The following is an 18,444-nucleotide window of genomic DNA, read 5'->3' on the forward strand; positions in this document are numbered from 1 at the left end:
GTGGGTAGTAACAAGGACGTAGTGAAAGATGGATAGATTTCATTAAGGAGGGGAAAAGGAAACACTAAGATCTGAGGTATAGAAGACATTCCTCCCTCAAAGCCAGGTGTTCTCCAAATAATGACTGTTTATTGTCAAAAGGCGGAGTGTAGTACAACGTACAAGAGGATTGCAAAAGGTCTCTTTGTTTTAAATGAAATGAAAAAAGGACAGAAGTTATTCCCTGTTTTTGCAACTAGTGGGGACAGAAACTTTTAAAATTATTCCTGTAATGCAGGAGAGCGCTGGAGCCGACAGCTGCTAAACAAGCAGTAATGCAGCAACTCTTCATCGTCAATTTATTTCAACTAACAGTGGTTGTTTTGGCCAATGTTGTAAGTGTCTGACAACATGAAGGAAAGGACCCAACAGAGGACTGAAACATTTGTCTTACCTTTGGTTCTTGATCCAGTTTGTGTGTCATTGAGTGTATCCACATTGTCGAAATCATCAATATTCAAACATTACATTGAAAAACTTTTAGATAACACTGAGCTACACTTTTCTGTACTTCAACACATCAAACTCTAAAAAAAAAACACTGATGCCCTGTCTCACTCCTCTCCTCACTCACGACTCCACAGCTGTCTCACAGCAAAAAGTCACACAACACAATAACAAACAGAAAGCGTAAGTGTTTTTTTCTCTGTTGAGTCCTTTCCATAATGCTGTCAGACACAAAAACAAAACAAGCACTTTTAGTGGATGTGAATTGAAGGTAAGGAGATGCCGGAGTCATTACATTGCAGCCTTTTTAGTGGCTGCTGTCTGCAGCGTTCTCCTTCAATACTGGGACAATTTAAAAAAATGTTTTCCCCAATAGACAATGCATAGGAACATAAGGTCTAAGTTGAAATGTCAGCCTTCTGCAAACAGGCTCTCCTGCAGCCTGGGCAACACCAGACCAGTGGAAGCAGTGTCTGATGGCGTGACGTGGCCTGAGATGGTGTGTTTAGTGGGCATCTTTGGGGACACAGGAGAGGACGGGGCCGTGCTTACATAACTTGAGCTGTGGAAGATCGGGGCATCCACACCACAGCCTGGAGAGGACCGACAGACAGTGTTTTGTGAGGGTGGGGGATGGGTGGTGGTTGAGGGGGTACGGCAGAGAACATTCCAGGAAACTCAGAGGCATAATCTTTTTATCCGTGGCAGATTGGTTCAATGTGTGATGTGCTGCGTGTTCACGTGTGTGTGTGTGTGTGTGTGTGTGTGTGTGTGTGTGTGTGTGTGTGTGTGTGTGCGTGTGTGTGTGTGTGTGTGTGTGGCAGTGATATATTTGTGCATGAGAGGTTTGCCTGTCCTCCCTTCACATCACCTCCCTCTTCTTCGTCCTTCACTCGCTTCCTTGTCTTCTGTGTGTTTGACCCCCAACCTCCTCCGCCCTTCTCCACACACTCTCTCCATTTCATCGCACACACCGGATCAAGATCCTCTCATCTGCTTTTCGTCCTCATTAGTGCATCTTTTCCACTGCGTCGGTTTGTTCTTTCCCAGCGATCAGAAGATGAAAGTGACCCAATGAGGAAGGCAGAACGAAGGGAGGTTTCTCACTGAGACTGCTGGTGTTCCTCTGCCCCTGGCCACGGTGGGGATTCGTGTGAGAAGCAGGGGTGGGCGGAAGGGCGACAAGGGAGGGGTGGGGTGCTGTGGACCAGATTCTGCTGATTGTAGGAAATTATATCCTCTAATTTCACCTGCGACTCCAAGAGACAAAGGCCTCAGGGAGAGAATAGGATAAGGAGATATTTCACAGAGTTATAAGAAGGAAACAGAGAGACAGGGAGAGAGATGGGGGGATGGAAGAGGGAGAGAAGATGGACATGGGGCATCGGAGAGGATGTAACAGGAGAACAAGGTTTGGTCTGAAGCCAGTCAGGGAAGACAGAGAAAGAGGACGAAAAGAAGAGAGGCAAGAAGAAAGGTGGTTCTGCTAAACCAAACCACCCATCCAACACTAGCACACATGCACACCCACAAACATCTGTGCACGTGCTCACACCACTTGTACCCACCTATACCCCCACTTTTCATCTTAACACCTTACTAAAGCACCATTTGCCATGCCGGTCCCTGTGTATCCTCCCATCTTCCTTTTCGATCCTGGTTTCCCTCTCCTCCCTGATAGTCTTACTCACAGACCATGACTATCTCGCACTGACAGAGCCGCTACAGGATTAGAGGAAGATGAAGAAAGCACTGCGCAGTCAGCCAGCACCTCCTGCTGTACACGAAACGCAATTGACTCACAGGTCTGCTGCATCCTTGAAAAAGGCAGCAAGGGCATTTCTCCATTCAGACGCCTGCTGCCGTATTTTTTCATTCCCCCAAAAATGCAGCACATTTCAACCTCAGATGGAATTCATGTGAAAGAGGATGATAAGAAGGAAGGAAGTTATTCACTGTGCATAACAAACTGCATTCCTGTGTATTCTTATGAACCTCTCAATATTATTCTGCATTAGGAAATGATCACATCTGATTGGTGAGTGAGGCGCTGAAGGTGACTCAAGTTATCTACTGATAGTGCAGGAGGTTATTGGAGTCGTTTCCAATGCGAGCGAGAATGTAACATCTCGAAGCTGTTGACCAAAGCGAGATGTAGAGCAGACACTTTCAACAATTAGTTGATTGACAGAAAATTAATTGGTTATTATTTTCTCTAATCAATTTACTGTCTGGGTCACTATTGAAGCAAGAATGCCATACATTTGAGGATTTGCATCTTTTCTCTGTTCCATATTATTCTTAATTGAATCACTTTAGGAGCTTTAAACTCTGTGAACTTGTGATGGGCTTTTTTAAAACAGGTTTATGACATTTCATGAAAAAAAAATACTTAGCAATAATGAAAAAACATCTTTTGTCGTTCTAAAAGACAAATAAAGCACAAATGGGGACCTAAACATAACATCACTTATTTACTTTAATGTGAAAATACAGGGGAGGAAAGCAAATTATTTCATTCAAATGTGGTCATCTACTTTATTAAATCAATGGACGACCCACATGCCCTGTGTCCCATCTGTGTTATACTAATGCAGCTATAAAATATAACACATTGCTCTTCCCAGATCATCATATTGAAACATAATTTCAGTGTTCGTATTTAATCCAGTCAGAATGGATTTGGACTGATTTAAAAGGTCTTTGGCAAATTTGGATACAATGAAGAAAACTGGGACACGGCAGTACATGCAGTTCCCTCTGTGTTTCACTACTCTGATTCAAACAGCAGCTTCGTGTCGAGCTCCTCGAAACTAGACAGTCAGACGGTGTTTTTTCTTTTTCATCCCCAAATGTAGTAAGTCTTCTCTCCAATATTTAATGCTCTCTGAGATCCTACAAATGATCCAGCCACCTGAGCTCGCTTGGCTATTGAACTTTTCATGTGACCTGTGCCAAGTACGGAAATGTACTGACACAAATGGTCAAACATTTACTGTTCTTCTTTTCTTTGGACCTTTGTTATTAGTCTGAGGTCTATGAGAGGGAACAGTAATTCAGAGAGGAGAGAGGAGACAGAGAACGAGAAGCTGAGTGAGCTTGGCAGAGCTGCAGCGTTTTACTGCAGAGGTTTTAAATCCTTTAACATGATTTCCCTCATCCTATTAAAGACATAGCTATGGATAGGGAGGCTGTAAAGTGTTACATACAGGAAGGAGGGGGCTGAGTGAGAAGGAGAGAAAGGAAAGGCGAGGAGGGAGAGAGATTAAATGGGTGTTAAATATAGGGAACAAATCATCATTCCAGTCCTATTTCTATTGGCAATCAGGCTTCTAAATGTTCTCTCCATCATCTCTTGTAGATTGCACTGGATCATTATTTGCTTTCCTCGGCTATTATTCCTTATTCTTCACATGGACATCTCCCTTGTGTTACCAGTGTCACTACCAGTGTCTGTTTCTTCAGTGCAAACCAAACTGGTTGAAATGACAACTCTTCCGCAAATCTTAATGAGCACATATATGTAGATGAAAACATATTGACATATTGCTTTGGATGATGATGTCATAATGGCTCAACATAGTTGAGGCGGTCAGATTTTAATAACGATCACAGTTTTACTGCATAGTCCCGAGTTGTTAACTTCCGTTTCTGAAAAGTGTAACCAATGCAGAAGTGTGTTTAACTAACATTAATAGCCAGAAGGGGGCGACTCCTCTGTTTAAAAAAATAAGTCTGATTGCAACATAACTTAATGTTGTGTCTGTCGATTTAAACATAGATTCTTATAATATAACATTATCAGAGATCGATAGTGAAGACAGAATGCAGATGTCCTGATTACATGTTTTACTTAATATTGGCGGATAAAAATCATCAGTAAAACTTCATGTCACATTGTGATAGTGAACGTTAAACTGAGTAATTATCCCACGGTTCATGTATCACCAATGGTCTGTTACACCACTAATGTGCACATGTTTATGGTGCATAGTGAAATGACTTTAACATCAACCGGCGGTGTGTATTTGTCCAACTCAAGGCTGCTTTGTCTCAGTCAGTACAAAGTGTACAAGAACTAAAACATATTTTACACTTAACTGTCAGAGTATACAGACGGAGTTAGTTTTAGCTTGTTTGTAACAATTTGCTATTAGCCAAGCTATGCTTAAATAAAACATAGCGGTAGAGACTGAAATAGAGCAAAATGAAATATTGAGTTTCCATGTTCACATTCTGCTTTTTCTTCACTTCACCTGGTTCACCTCACTGTCTCTGCTCTTAGCTAAGTTTGGCTGTGACTGATTCAGATTTCTGAATTAAATTAAACAATATATTATTTCCGCAAGACCTCTTTAAACATGATTTTGATCTGATAAGCTGACATAAACATTCACTTGGTCTGCATGTGTGTGTGAGTGAGTGTGTGTGTGTGTGTGTGTGTGTGTGTGTGTGTGTGTGTGTGTGTGTGTGTGTGTGTGTGTGTGTTTGTGACTGTATGTGCATGTGTGCATGCATACGTGTTTTGTTTTTCCCACATTATATTAGCCGACAACATTCACAGTTAGCAATATGACACTGCCGACTTGAAATCAGGCTATAGACTGCATCCACGGTTTTTGGTTAAAAAACTTTAATATAGAAAAAAAACTCAGAGGACAGCTGATGAGAGATTCTGAATGATGCACTGGCAATAAAATAAAATAACACTGAGACTGCATTTCTAGTCAGAATAGGACACAGAAAAGGAAGAAAGTGAGGCTAAAACAATATCCTTAACCTTCCCTCTGTTGCCACTTAATTCATATACAACATGAAGCTCTGAAGTTGTTCACTGACCCCTCTGACTCAATTCTTAATATCCTCTCTTTCTGTCCCTGTGGTGGCCACTAGGGTGAAGGCTTCATCGTGGCATCTTTCCTGAGGCAGTACAGCTGTCAGGAACGGGCTCTACAAATTCAAGGTCTTATTAAATCTGTATTTTCTATTTTTCCCTGTGCAGTTTGATACATATTTGAGCAGGACTTAACTTGTTGATTTCTGACTTAGGATTTGATTCTTGCAACATTTTGATTCTTGCATTTAGTTGTAATTTTGTAAAGCATTTCTTGGTCATGGTTTCTGGTTTATCATCTGCAGACATGGTGAAAAGAAAGTCTGTCTGAAAAAATATCTGCAATTCTTTAACTTGCTATACTGTTGATGTCCGTCTCTCATTACCAGCCTCAGTCAGCTTTTAGCTGCATCGTTGCTGTAGCTTAAGATGTACATGTCTGAGTTAGTTTGCTGGACAGAGATGTCATTGTGGCAGCTTGAGTATCAGATCCCTCTATGACGTCATTCTCAGAATGGCACTCTCAATCTTAGGAAGCATTATAATGACACTGTCTATTAAATTCCCACTGAAGACCCTTGGAGTCCTTTGCTTTAAAAAATAAAATAAAATAAAAAAACAGTAAATGCCGGATTTAATTGTGTCCTATTAAACAAAAGCAAACACACACAAATCAATAGCCTCAAACAGCTTCAGTGACCAGAGATGCAATATTAAGTTGAGTCCAGCAGAGTGAGCTGTTCTCAAACAACTGAGGAGTGGGAATGCAGCGTCTCTTCATGAACCTCTGCTCTGGACCCTGAGGTTTAGCTCACTAGTCCAATGCTCTTTTTGCATTCTTGTTTGTCGAACTACAAGTATGACTAGAGTTCAAAGAAATTGGTTATGGTTAACATTAGTTAACACTGTGATACTAATAAGTACTAACATTGTACTACATTATACTCTCCTGACAGTTACCTTGTGGTATCTGGCACATCATTAAAAATGTGGAGAGATTACCAGGCTTCCAAATGCTCTCTCCAGCATTTCTTGTGGGTTGTATTGGATTCCTTCTTCTTTGTATGGACAGTTCCCTTTGGTTAAAGTCAGGTCAAAATGTATTTTTTCGGCTATTTTAAGCTTTTCTGGACAACATTGAGGTGTACAAAGTGTAAACCTTAGCTCATACACTTAATTTAATGCACGTCAAAGGCCTTCTCTTCATCCATTCTTCCAATTATACACCACTTCCATCCTCTTACGACCCAAAGCTTCAGGAACAGCAGTCACAACTTTGGTTTAGGCGGCAATGAGCTTATATCACCACAGCTGACTGCAAGCCAGGACTGAGTTTCACCACTCTCCCATTCCAGTCAGGTGATGATGAAAAGCTTGATGCTGTGATGCAATCCAGAAAGAAATCAATAAATAAAAAACATTCACTCTCACTCAGTTTGTAACAGAAAAAAACTCCAGTCCAGCAGTTTAGAGGGATAATGCTCTGTTGTTAATAATATTCAGTAAGCAGATGATTCTCCTGCAGCTGTTGGCTCTTAAATGTCCTCGCTAACTTATGATAAGTTGTCAGAGCCCCAGGGACGTTATCTCCGCTCTCATTCTAACGTGACACCAGAGATTTGCCCTCTGTTCAAGCTGCTCAAGGACTATTGAGAAATGGTTTTCCTACTGACCCAGAGCAGGGAGTTGTGCTTTATAGGCTTTGCCTTTTTTTAAATTCTGCATTTTAACTTTATCGCAATAAGACATGTCTAGCTTTAGTGTCATTTATTTATCAGTGCATGTTGGACACATTGATGATTTTTTTTTATTAGCTATTAAATTTCCAGCTTTGGGAATCAGGTCAGAGAGAAGATATGTTTGAAACTCGCCTCATGGATATAAATACCATTTCTCATACATATGTGATTTTTAACTTGGTAAAGAATGTATCCTAAACAAATGTGTCCTTTTCTAATCAATCAACTATCAAAAATATGTTTTAGATTTGTGTTGAGCACATTGAGCACCTCAATGAAATGCTTTGTTTAATGAATTTTCACATTATCATATTTGTATTATAGTTGAATGACGGATAATTGGTTTCCTATTGTAATCCCCTTCAGCGATGACATAATTGAAATAGATGTAGAAGACAAGATTTGCTAACAGGGCCGACGAAACAATGGCAATTAAAATAATGTACCTTCAGCATGGTGTAATTCTCATAATTTGACAATGGAGACAGTTAAGTAGTCAAAGCTAAATAAGGGACGAAAAATATGCATATTAAGAAATGTAAATAAGTCTTTCTGAACATAGCTTGAAAACTAAAGCAAACACTAATAAACCATTCCAAGTAGGACAGTTTAAGGTTACAGTGAACTATACTTATGATAGTAATTTAAGGTTTTTCAAATGAGAAAAATAGTTGTAAAAAACATAGCAAACAGAATACATAGTTTAATGTGTGTCTAAGCTAAATTAGATGAGTATATTGTATTTGCTTTTTAAAGAGAAATTGTTGAATAACAATGTTTTACAAATAAATCAAATTGTGTCGTGCGCTTGTTTTAATGGACAATTCAGTTGAATAAATTGACTTGGTATATTCCACAACTTCACAGTACGTGTTTGCACACTTAATTAACACTTAGCATCACTGCACACATAAAGAATAGTGTGTATTGCATTTTGCTTCGTACTTTAGATCAAATCAAACTAATGGCTATAATAATCAAAGAAGACTGTGGTATTGCTTCAGAAGCAGGCTAAGTAACCCAGACATCCTCCTTCCCAGCCATATTCCACTTCTAGGGACATCCTGAGGCATTCCCGGTCTAAATGGGATATTTCATCCCTCCAGTGTGCTCTGCGTCGGCCCCGGATCACCTCACTGTTGAACATGCCCGGAGGACATCCAGTCAGGTGTCCCGGGGGCAACCTCATCAGATGGCTGAACCGCCACCACGGGCCCTGTTCGGCACAAAGCCACATTGGCTCCAAGCTCTTCACTTTGTCCCTACGAATCAGTCCCTCTGCGGCTGACTCGTAGGGACAATATCCTCGCTTTCATCATCTCACTCGTGATGACCGTGGATGAGAGTTGCAGTGTTTGAACGTGGATCGATGACTGGTAAATTGAGAGTGTCACCTTCAGACTCTGCTCCTACTTCACCCGCATCCCTGCGGACGCCACACTGATCTGCCTGTGTGGATCTCGTGCTCCGTCTCACACCTTCCCCAGTGACCACAACCCCAAGATATTTGAACTCCCCATTCAAAAGGGGGCAATCCACCATTTTCCAGCAGAGTTGCCATGGTCACACAGTGCAGTGATGCAAGCAGAAGTACATCATTAACAATTAGTTGTGTTGAGTTTCAATGTCCAGAGAGAATTACATAATTAAGAGGATGTTTACTCATTCTACAAACATAACAATTCAGCCAATATGGAGAGTGGAGTATAGTAATTGTTTCCATCAGCTCTACTGGGCGGTTTAGCATCGTTCGGCTGATTGGTTTGGTTTTATGGTCTGTAGCTTTACTGGTTCCCTCTTACAGATCAGACCAGTGCATGGCCAGTATTGGACAATGGAGCGTTTAGCTGCTATCAGCCAGATAGTAAAATAGAGTTACAAACAGTGAATTATACCATGGTCAGTGTTTACAGACAAAGAATGCATCCATATAACTTTCCCCCAGATCCATCTACAGCAATATTCAATTGCAATAGGTATCAACCAGAACTCGCTAATTCCAACGTAATAATGAACCTGAATCCATCAGCACCACTACATGTAGATTGTTTTTCAGTGGAAAAAAAAAAGTTTGAGGGTGAATTACAAATTTCAGGAAATGATGATGAACTATGGGACATGTAAAGCTACCCGAAATAAAGTGTTATCTATATATATAAAATAGGCTAGTATGTTTTAGATACATTTTAATATTAAAATGAACAGATGAAATGCAAATAAATCGTATGAATCAATGTTGTATTTTAACGTTGGGAAATACACTAATACCTGGCGCCAAAAAGAAAAGAAAAAAAGAAACAATTCTGACGTCAGCCTGCAGATCCTCATTTAAAAACAATCAAAGCGAAGCAAACCCTTTAACCGTGTTTCAAATGCAGATTTTTTTTGTCTTTTTCCCTTTCACTTGTCGATTTCAGCAGAGCAAGCGCCTGTTCATTGAATTTTGCGTCGCACCTCTTCGTCATGACAACTGGCTGTGAGATTGAAATATTGTGGCGTTCTATGAGCGAGAGAGGTGATGAAACCGCACTGAGAGAGAGAGAGAGAGAGAGAGAGAGAGAGAGAGAGAGAGAGAGAGAGAGAGAGAGAGAGAGAGAGAGAGAGAGAGAGAGACGTGGGATCCTCTACAGTGCAGGCATCGGACTTTAACATAATATCACTGCATCCAAATATTTGAAGCATTGTGGTGTTATTCTAAAACCATGAAGGCTAAACGGAAGATGCCCGCGCCGTTTTTCAGCCTGAGCCTCTGTTTTCTGCGAAGAGCATCAGATACCAAGTGAAACCCAGAGAGAGAGAGAGAGAGAGAGAGAGAGAGAGAGAGAGAGAGAGAGAGAGAGAGAGAGAGAGAGAGAGAGCACCACGCAAGCGCGCAAAGAAGAGATTGGACACCTGATTTTTCTGGGGTGTCTTTAAGCGCTATTTCACCTCTGAAGTCAAACAATATTTGTTTTTTGAAAGGCCCTCGCGGGACAGACACCGTGGATTATTATCAGCATGGACAAACGGGGAAAAGAGGACAGATCACTGCGTTGACTTTTGAGGCAGCGCGCAGAGTCTTGACGCTATAGCGTTACGCATTTATTTTACTGTGAGCGCTTCCCCCCACCCACTCTGTTTGAATCACACTCGCTGCTGCATCTCTCAACATTATAAAAGTCAAATATCTGTGGATAAAGAACAGAGCTGGGTGTTGTCGGAAAGGGATGAGAGGAGGAGGGGGCAGCATGAGGTGTGCTTTTTTTGGAAAAAACGGAGAAAGACGGACACCGAGAAGGTGTACTGATGTGCGAAAGCCTGCGACGCGTTGCCCTCCTGAGAAATAATTGCGATCAGGGAAGAAATGGCCTAGTTAAAACATCATCGACACGCCGGCAGAGGATAGACAAGAAGAATCGTGTTTAGATGGACGGGCCATCATCATCGTCATCATCACAATTCCAGTGCTGCCATCGAGTCTTTTAGGTAAGCCGTATGTCCACTGCTACCTCCTAAAACGTGACTGGAGATTTTCTTGTCTATCATGGGTTTCATGTGTGCGCAATCTGTTTGCTTTGGTGACTTCGCACATTGCGCACGTTATCCATCTTGACGCACTGTCACAATTGGGGAATGAGAGTTCAATGTTAATCCTCGTGCCACTTTGTTGCTATAGCACATATTTTCTTCCTTTTCAGCGGGAGCCTTCGATTGGCCTTGCCTGTTGATAAGATGTCACATCTGTAGCACGATCAGCCGACTTTGTGCTTTCAACATCTTCTGTCGTTTTTCACCCCGCTGCTAACGAGATGATATCCGTGTGATTTAATTGGAATCAACTCATCATGCAGGCTGTCAGTCAGCAGACTGGCTGCTCTTCACCATTGGCTCCATAGTGCCCTGTTGTCTTTGCTATAGATGTAGATGTTTTTTTACGTAATGCTCCGATGTATTACATGTTGACGACTGTAATACTGCTTAATGAGATACACATGCTGCTATGCTGCAATATAATAATGTCAACTGGAGTGAGTGACAGGCCTTGAACTCGGAAGATGTCCTCTCTTATGAACAGACCCACAACACACATACAAACACACACACGCGCGCGTGCACGCGCGCACACACACACACACACACACACACACACACACACACACACACACACACACACACACACACACACACACACGTATAGTGTGCACAAACACTCACACAGACACACAACGCCAGTGTGCTAGAAGATGCAGATAGGATTGTGAATTAAATGCACACACTCTGATGATCCAGGGAAAGGAGCCATTAATATTCAGTGCTGGTTGGGCAGTGCTCGGTTAATGGAAGACAACAGGACCTCTGTTCTGACAGGTCGTGGATGAGAAATGGTATATTTTCATTTTTGGGAAATAAGTGTGTTTCTCCCACTGATTCAGTGCCTCTAGCTATGGAGGAGTGACATTTAAAATCCATCAGAAAACCAATAAAGTGATTTTGTAGACTTTTGCAGAATTTGCCATTACTCTTGTTCGTGTACTGTTGGAATAGCTGTGATTGCTTTCTTAAGCCGGCATCATGTCCACCTGGTTAATGGCATTTGGACACTTACTCAAATAGAACAGAACATGGCTGAAGATTTCTCAGTCTAGGCTTCGTATATGCCATGCCTTATCCAAATGTTGGCAATACAATAAGTTTCACCACTACAATGAGTTTCCCCACTGGGAATAATAAAGTTTTCTATTTATCTATCTCCATAGAAGAGAAAAATAGAGCAAATATTTGGCAGAAATGGTTCAAGAACCCTCAAATTACAACGCTATTTGGGAACTTTTCACGCATGTAGTATTACCAAGAGAATACATTGATTATCTATTTCTTAAATGGATCCATTTGGTGTCTAGTTATTCACTATAGCCAGACGCCTTGGAAGATTTGGTGGCAATGTATTGACAGGTAGTCCTTTCCTACACAAAGATGTAGTGCAGTGACATCACACATACTGTGATCAACAGTTAATATGTGTACCTTAACAATGACAACATTTTATTTCTAGGAAAAGATACAGTGATTGCAACCATTCCCATAGGACTGTATCCAATAAATTACAGCAAACGGCCAGTGATGCTAATATTGCGGTGAGCAAAGTGTTGCTTGTTTTTCAGAGGGAAGATAGTCAAGATGAATGGAATTAAAGCTGCAAGCAGCAATGATTAGGCCATCGCACCGTTGTGTAGGGACTTACCGTTGTGCCTAACCGCAACCGGGCACAATGGTTCTAGGGTCCTGAAAGGGTTGGGCTTATGTGTAGGGGGCGGGGCAAGCAGTCAATAATAAAAAATAAACTCTCTCAAGGGCAAAGGTTGAAAGCAGATTGGAAGTTACAACAACTTTTTGAGTTATGGCAAAAGGCACGTCCTTGCCTCGGCAACAATATTGCACAAAAAGTCTAACTTTTGATAACTTTTGATTTGAGTCTTTGGATTGTACTGACCAAATTTGAAGTTGTTTTGATTAAATCTGCTTGACAAGTTAGATAAAGAATGATAAAGGGAAGGCTGAAAATTGCTTGAAAGTGCACATTAAATAGAAAAATGGACAACTTTGTCTCGGGTTTACGATATTCCTTCAAGAGACTTTTTGGTACGTCTCCTTATTCTACATCTGCCGACCAAATTTCATACATGTAGGTGAATGGTCATTGCGGGGGTAAATTTAACACTTCATTGGATGCCTTTGATCCACACTCAATGTAGTGTACAATGTGTCACTGCGTGTGATGTGTGTGCACATTTGCAGAATTTCTTTCACAAGTTGAGCACCTCAAAAATGTGATTCATTGGCATAGATGATAATTCCTTGCATTTCAATATGGTGCTTGTACCGAGGTTAGTGCTCGGGCCCTAATGAAAATAGAAAGAACGGCGGCTTAATGGATTGGATGACAACGTGAAGAGGAGACTTTCAATCTAGAACAAAATGTGTTTAGTCTTAATGTTTAATGAAGTACGTTTGGGTGAGCGAGGTGAAGTGTCGGAAGGTGTTCAGTATGATATTCTATCTTACATAAACATGATCAAAACCAGATCTTTTTTGAAGGAGGACAAGGTTTTTGTTAAGTTGTTTTGTAGTTTATATGAAGTGGCTATATATGTTATTGTAAAAGAAATCAGATATATATGAAGTACAAGTGCTTATTTCTAAGGCCCAGCATTTAAAAGGAGTAGTGGAATTACAGAGAATTGCAATTCTGATTAATTAAATTTTGGATTAAGAGGAATTTTGAATTGTTTACCTTATTGTGACAGAAGATAAATGAAATACTTGACTTTGTTATTATGGGACATTTTTATCTGTATCATTTATTTTAGCTGCTAACTTATTATCCAGTGCTCAGTGGATTGAAGTCCACACATTATTCTTTACAACAGTATATCTAAATTAAGAATTTGGTAGTTGGTGAAATGGCCTTATAGTCTGTGTTTTTCCATTGAATAAACACAATTTGCTGTTCCACTGAGCCAACAAGACAGAATGAGTCAATCAAAAGACCTTCTGATGGCAGGCAGCTGGTGTGTACAGGGCATATGCTGGTGCATTTACCCATCAAGCCACAGGATGTACCTTACACAATTTGTGTGGCAAGCGATGGTAAATTGAAGTGGCATTTTGTTTCTTCATTTAACTGTGGCCATCTGAGTAGAAACAAATGTATAGTTAGCCTAACTGAATAACTCTAAATAAGCCAATCTGTCCACAAAAGATACATAAAAAACATAAATTTACTATGATTAATCAACATTTTATTTGAATACAATTGTGCATATATATATATATATATATATATATATATATATATATATATATATATATATATATATATATATATATATATATATATATAACCTGCTCTTTTGTATTACCTTGTATATTCGCATACATTGCACTTCATATTCTGTGAGATAATCATTGTGTTTTGTCACTGTTCATATTTAATGTAATGCTTATAGCACTGTAGATACCAAGTCCTTATAAATTATGGTTGCTATACCAGATAATCTTGTCTTCCGCTGTAAAAAGAAAAACAGTCTTTGGCCAAGTACATGTATTCATAAACTCCTTAAATCAAAAGCATTACAAGTCATACAGTATCATTATGTTGCCATAACATAAAGAGTCTGCACTGAAAAAAGTGTTAGGAAACGAGTGATCTCTGAGCAATGTAGCAATAACGCATTCACACTTTGAAAAGTGCAAAAAGTATTACGTATTCTCATATCATTAAATATTCTCTTATAATACAGTTGCACTCAAAGTGACTTCGTCATATAATTTTAATGTAAGAACAGGCTCTCTCTCAGAGAGAGGCTGGAGATATTTTCTGTTCATGATCTAACATTGTCTTTGCAGGTCCAACTGGTAAAGCCAGTCTGGTATTTTAAATCAGCATATTTGCTGTAATAGTTCGATCACATTATCCACTGGCTGAAACATTGAAATGGAAATTGAGGCGCTAAAAGATGGGCATCACATGACCAACAGCCGGGTGTTTTAATTGGCCATTTAATGTTAGGTCCTAAGAATAAATGGATACATAAATCGGATTGTATTTTGTAATTTTAAAAATCACAATACTGCTGCATTAAATTGTCACTGTGCCTCCAGGCCATCACCTTCCATGATTTCAGTTTTTCTGTTTTCTCTTTTTCTGGGGTTTCTTCTGCGGTTCCCCTGTCATTCGTGTGTTTCATGTCACAACTCTGTGAACTGTGGGACAGTCCCTTAAGGAGAGACTGCACTTTAACAAAAAGTGTGTTTCAAGTGCTCAAAAAGTGCACAGGAGAATTGTGCTCTCCAATTGTTTTAGTGTGGGACTACCCTGAGCACTCACATACTGGATGTATCAAGAGCATTCTTCAAAATCTGTAATATCTTTTGGACTGAGATATCTTACATTGGGATTGGAGTAAATCTGTAGTCTCACTGCTCCACGGGAAACAAGTCCCATTAACTCGCTGTCCAGAAAGCTGCACAGGTATAGCACAAACACAGACACATCACGTGACTTCTTAATTCTTTTTGGAGCTTTGCAATATTGTGTTTGTTATGAGTGTTTGAGTCACAATTATCTCGAGGCAAGAGAGCCAGGCCCTAAACAGCATGAAAATCCAGCCTTTATTGCCTAATATGTGACCAGCTCGGAGGCGTGTCCTCGGCTATTGTCCATACATCCTCTCTGTGACCGGATAGTTTCACACCAAGCTACAGCATCTTTACATAAAACATTTACTGTGTTCCGGGTTAATGGAGGAGCGGCTGTAATGGAGGCTCAGAGATTTTAATTCTGTGTGAAGATGTCAAGTCGGAGAAACGGGAGGTTAAAATGACCCAGCTCTCAGTCACGTCACGACCAAGGGGGAGAAAAGCAGGAGAATAGCTTGACCTGACCCATTATCCGTGAGCAAAGTAAAGCTGGAGAAAACGCCTGTGCAAATGCCATGGTAACCATCTTGTGTAACCTCCTTTGAGCAATATCACATCGCACTCATCAATGAGATACACCAGGATAAACGCTGTACTGTCTCGCAAAGTCTGCGAAGAATATCAGACCAAACACCATTAAAATATCTGGTAATTTAATGTGTCTTTTTATAGCAGCACCAACGCAAGCCCGTTAAAATGAGACACGTGACCTTTCCTGAATTGCAAAGTTCCACCCTTCAATTCATCAGACATGATCCATTAAGCAGCTGTAACACTTAGTTCTCTGATATGTTGTGGGCAGAGTTACACAAGCTTGAGCTGGCATTTAAATATGGCATGGCATGTAGTCTTAAAAAATAAATAAATGAGAAGACGATATTCTCAAGCAGTGGTAGCATGTCATTGAACTGCACTGACCATAATTCACCTCGCTTATGACACAGCACACGCATTAAGCAGCTGGTGCTCTTTAGAAAGGTGTGGGCAGTGTTGACATGCATTGGACAGATATGCAGTTTAAAACGTGGCCTACATGATGTATTGAAGAAGTAGCCCATTTATTATTAATTAAATGTCATAGTTTCTACATTTGCAGATGGGGACATAATAGCCAGTTAATGTTGCAGTATGAAGATAGCTAATGCTAGTTTCATTGGCTTTGGATACAGTGAGGAACTTTAATGCCTAATGAGATACGGTGCCAGAGGAAATGTTAATAACCATGCCCCCCACCTCCTCTTTACCTCGAGCGCAGAAGTGTCGCCGAGTGGAAATAAACACACACAATACGTCCTTCCTGTCTTGTGAATGGCAACGCACTCAGTGCCTTGTGGAAACCCACCTTCTGTACTATAAAGCTGAAGACGTACTTAGGGACAAAAAATGAGTAAAGATTAACATCCATCGACTGAAAAAGAAAAGAAAAAAAGACTGCATCCAGTGTAGTCACTGACTATGAATTTTCTGAATCCTCATTACATAACCTAAAAGTTAACGCAGCTGGAAGTAAGCTGTTAGACAACGTACTCAGCAGACATTTTAAGACATACTGTAGCTATGATCTGAGGCAAACACTGACAAGCACTGAAATTAATAATACTATCTGAGACGGTCTGAGAGAAGGCTTCTCAAATTATACCATTGGCATTGAAATTGGTGGACATTTTGTCTTCAAATAAAACAATCTTAAAAACTTGTGTCAGGCCATTAGAAAGGTGCAAAGAAATTCACAGCATATAATGACAGACATGTAGCCTGTTATTAAAAGTCAACATACCCACCTCAGAACCATACGCGAGCAGTGACCATAAACATTGTAATCTTTGACACATTACTGCAAAAGGTAACACAACAAACTTTGAATGCAGAATCCATTCAAACACAAAAAATACAACTTCTGTTTGGATTTTCATGAACATATGTGTTCCAAATAAAACTAAAGTACTGTACTTGACCGTAATTAACAAAATGGATAACAAAAGGAGCTGCTGTGTTGAAGCCCTGTGCAAAAAAACAGGCATCCCACAAGGTTCTTCACTTAAATGATGAGCAAGAGACATTTTCCTCGTAGTGTCTGTTTGGGTGTACATTACATGTGTGTTACATGCCATCAGCTGGTTTAGTCTTGTGATTTCGGTTGACCTGGGTTGAGCTATTGTGGATTCTGAACCGCTCATATATGCCGGGCCATTTCCATTTTCTTTAGCCTGTGAAGGATTGTTGGTTTCTGCACTGATTCAAGTCAGAAGTTCAGATGTGCACACTTACCTTGATCTTCGTATGTTATTCTGAAGTCCAAAAGTTCTGGTGCTTCCAGATCTCTGCAGCAATCATCTAAATAAAACCTTGTTGTTAGCCCTTGAGTCTGTTCCGTTCAAATAAAGCAGGAAATACCAGTTGCTCTTGTTCCTAAAAGGCCAAGACCTCGAGTTTGAAGGCAGTAAGTGTTAATGTTTAGCAGTGCAAAAGGTTGGTCTGCAAGTTACACGGACAGTTGCAGAATCTGTAGACTGTTGCAAGTGGATGAACCAAGAAGAGCGAGATAAAAGCTTTGTCAATGCAGATTGAAACAGATTTACCTGGACAGTAACATGAGGGGGAGTGCGCTGTCCCATATCATCTTAAATAAATGTTTCTCTTACACATTCAAATTGGCTAATTTACTGTATTTGCTGTGACCTATTTAACAAAATCTGTTTCTTTGTCCATAAGAAATTGGAATCCAGCGTGAAATGTGAAAAGTTAGGAAAGCAAGAGATTTGTGCTGTTGTTATGTATAAATATATCAAATCCCAAATCAAATCAATTCTAGTAAATTCGCACTGCACTTCTTTTTTTGTGTTTATTTTGGTAAGAAAATCATCTTTATTATGATTGTTTTGATAATTATCTCTCAGCGCTTTATTTCCCCATCCAGCCGTTTGCTCATGAATAATGCCTGTTGGTTGCTTCAATACAATGTGAAATATTTATTGCATTGTATTTATGCCTGCTGTATATAAATATAAACTACGAAATAAATGCCCGGTGTAAATATAACATCACAGCGTCTCAAGCCCTATTTTCCATTATATCCAACGCTCAGACAAATCACTTGAACTTGGTGAACATGAAGATCAGTTTTCGTGAAGTTACATTGTGGACCGCTAAAACCACTACTTTGTGCAGTGCTCTTGCAAAATGTCAGGCATTTCGGTCACACACTTACATCAAAGGATTCAGGACGATTTGTTGCAAATAGATGTCCAGATGCACTTGATGGGAAAAAGCTCTGAATTTCAGGGCGCTCAACAGAGGAATCCCAGCAACCAGGGAGAGTCCGTGTGGCGTACGACCCCGTAATGGCAGCGGTGACATGAATTATCACAGGAGCCAGAGTGTGAGCTTGTCTGATTATCGAGACCACCTAATGACCTTGTTTTAATC

At 40.2% G+C, this 18,444-nt stretch overlaps 1 protein-coding gene across 1 annotated transcript in view; it reads left to right on the top strand.

Annotated features, from left to right (window-relative positions):
* Window positions 1-9,699: 9,699 nt before the first annotated feature.
* nlgn2b (neuroligin 2b) overlaps window positions 9,700-18,444 on the top strand; it is a 58,406-nt gene continuing 49,661 nt past the window's right edge. The window contains exon 1 of the mRNA XM_068599855.1: window positions 9,700-10,524. The gene's annotated coding sequence lies outside the window, so the exon portion shown is untranslated. The remainder of the gene's footprint in view (window positions 10,525-18,444) is intronic.

This window comes from Clinocottus analis, unplaced genomic scaffold (assembly GCF_023055335.1).
Source record: "Clinocottus analis isolate CAN_PGR_092001 unplaced genomic scaffold, fCliAna1.0.p SCAF_5, whole genome shotgun sequence".
In the NCBI taxonomy this organism is placed as follows: domain Eukaryota; kingdom Metazoa; phylum Chordata; class Actinopteri; order Perciformes; family Cottidae; genus Clinocottus; species Clinocottus analis.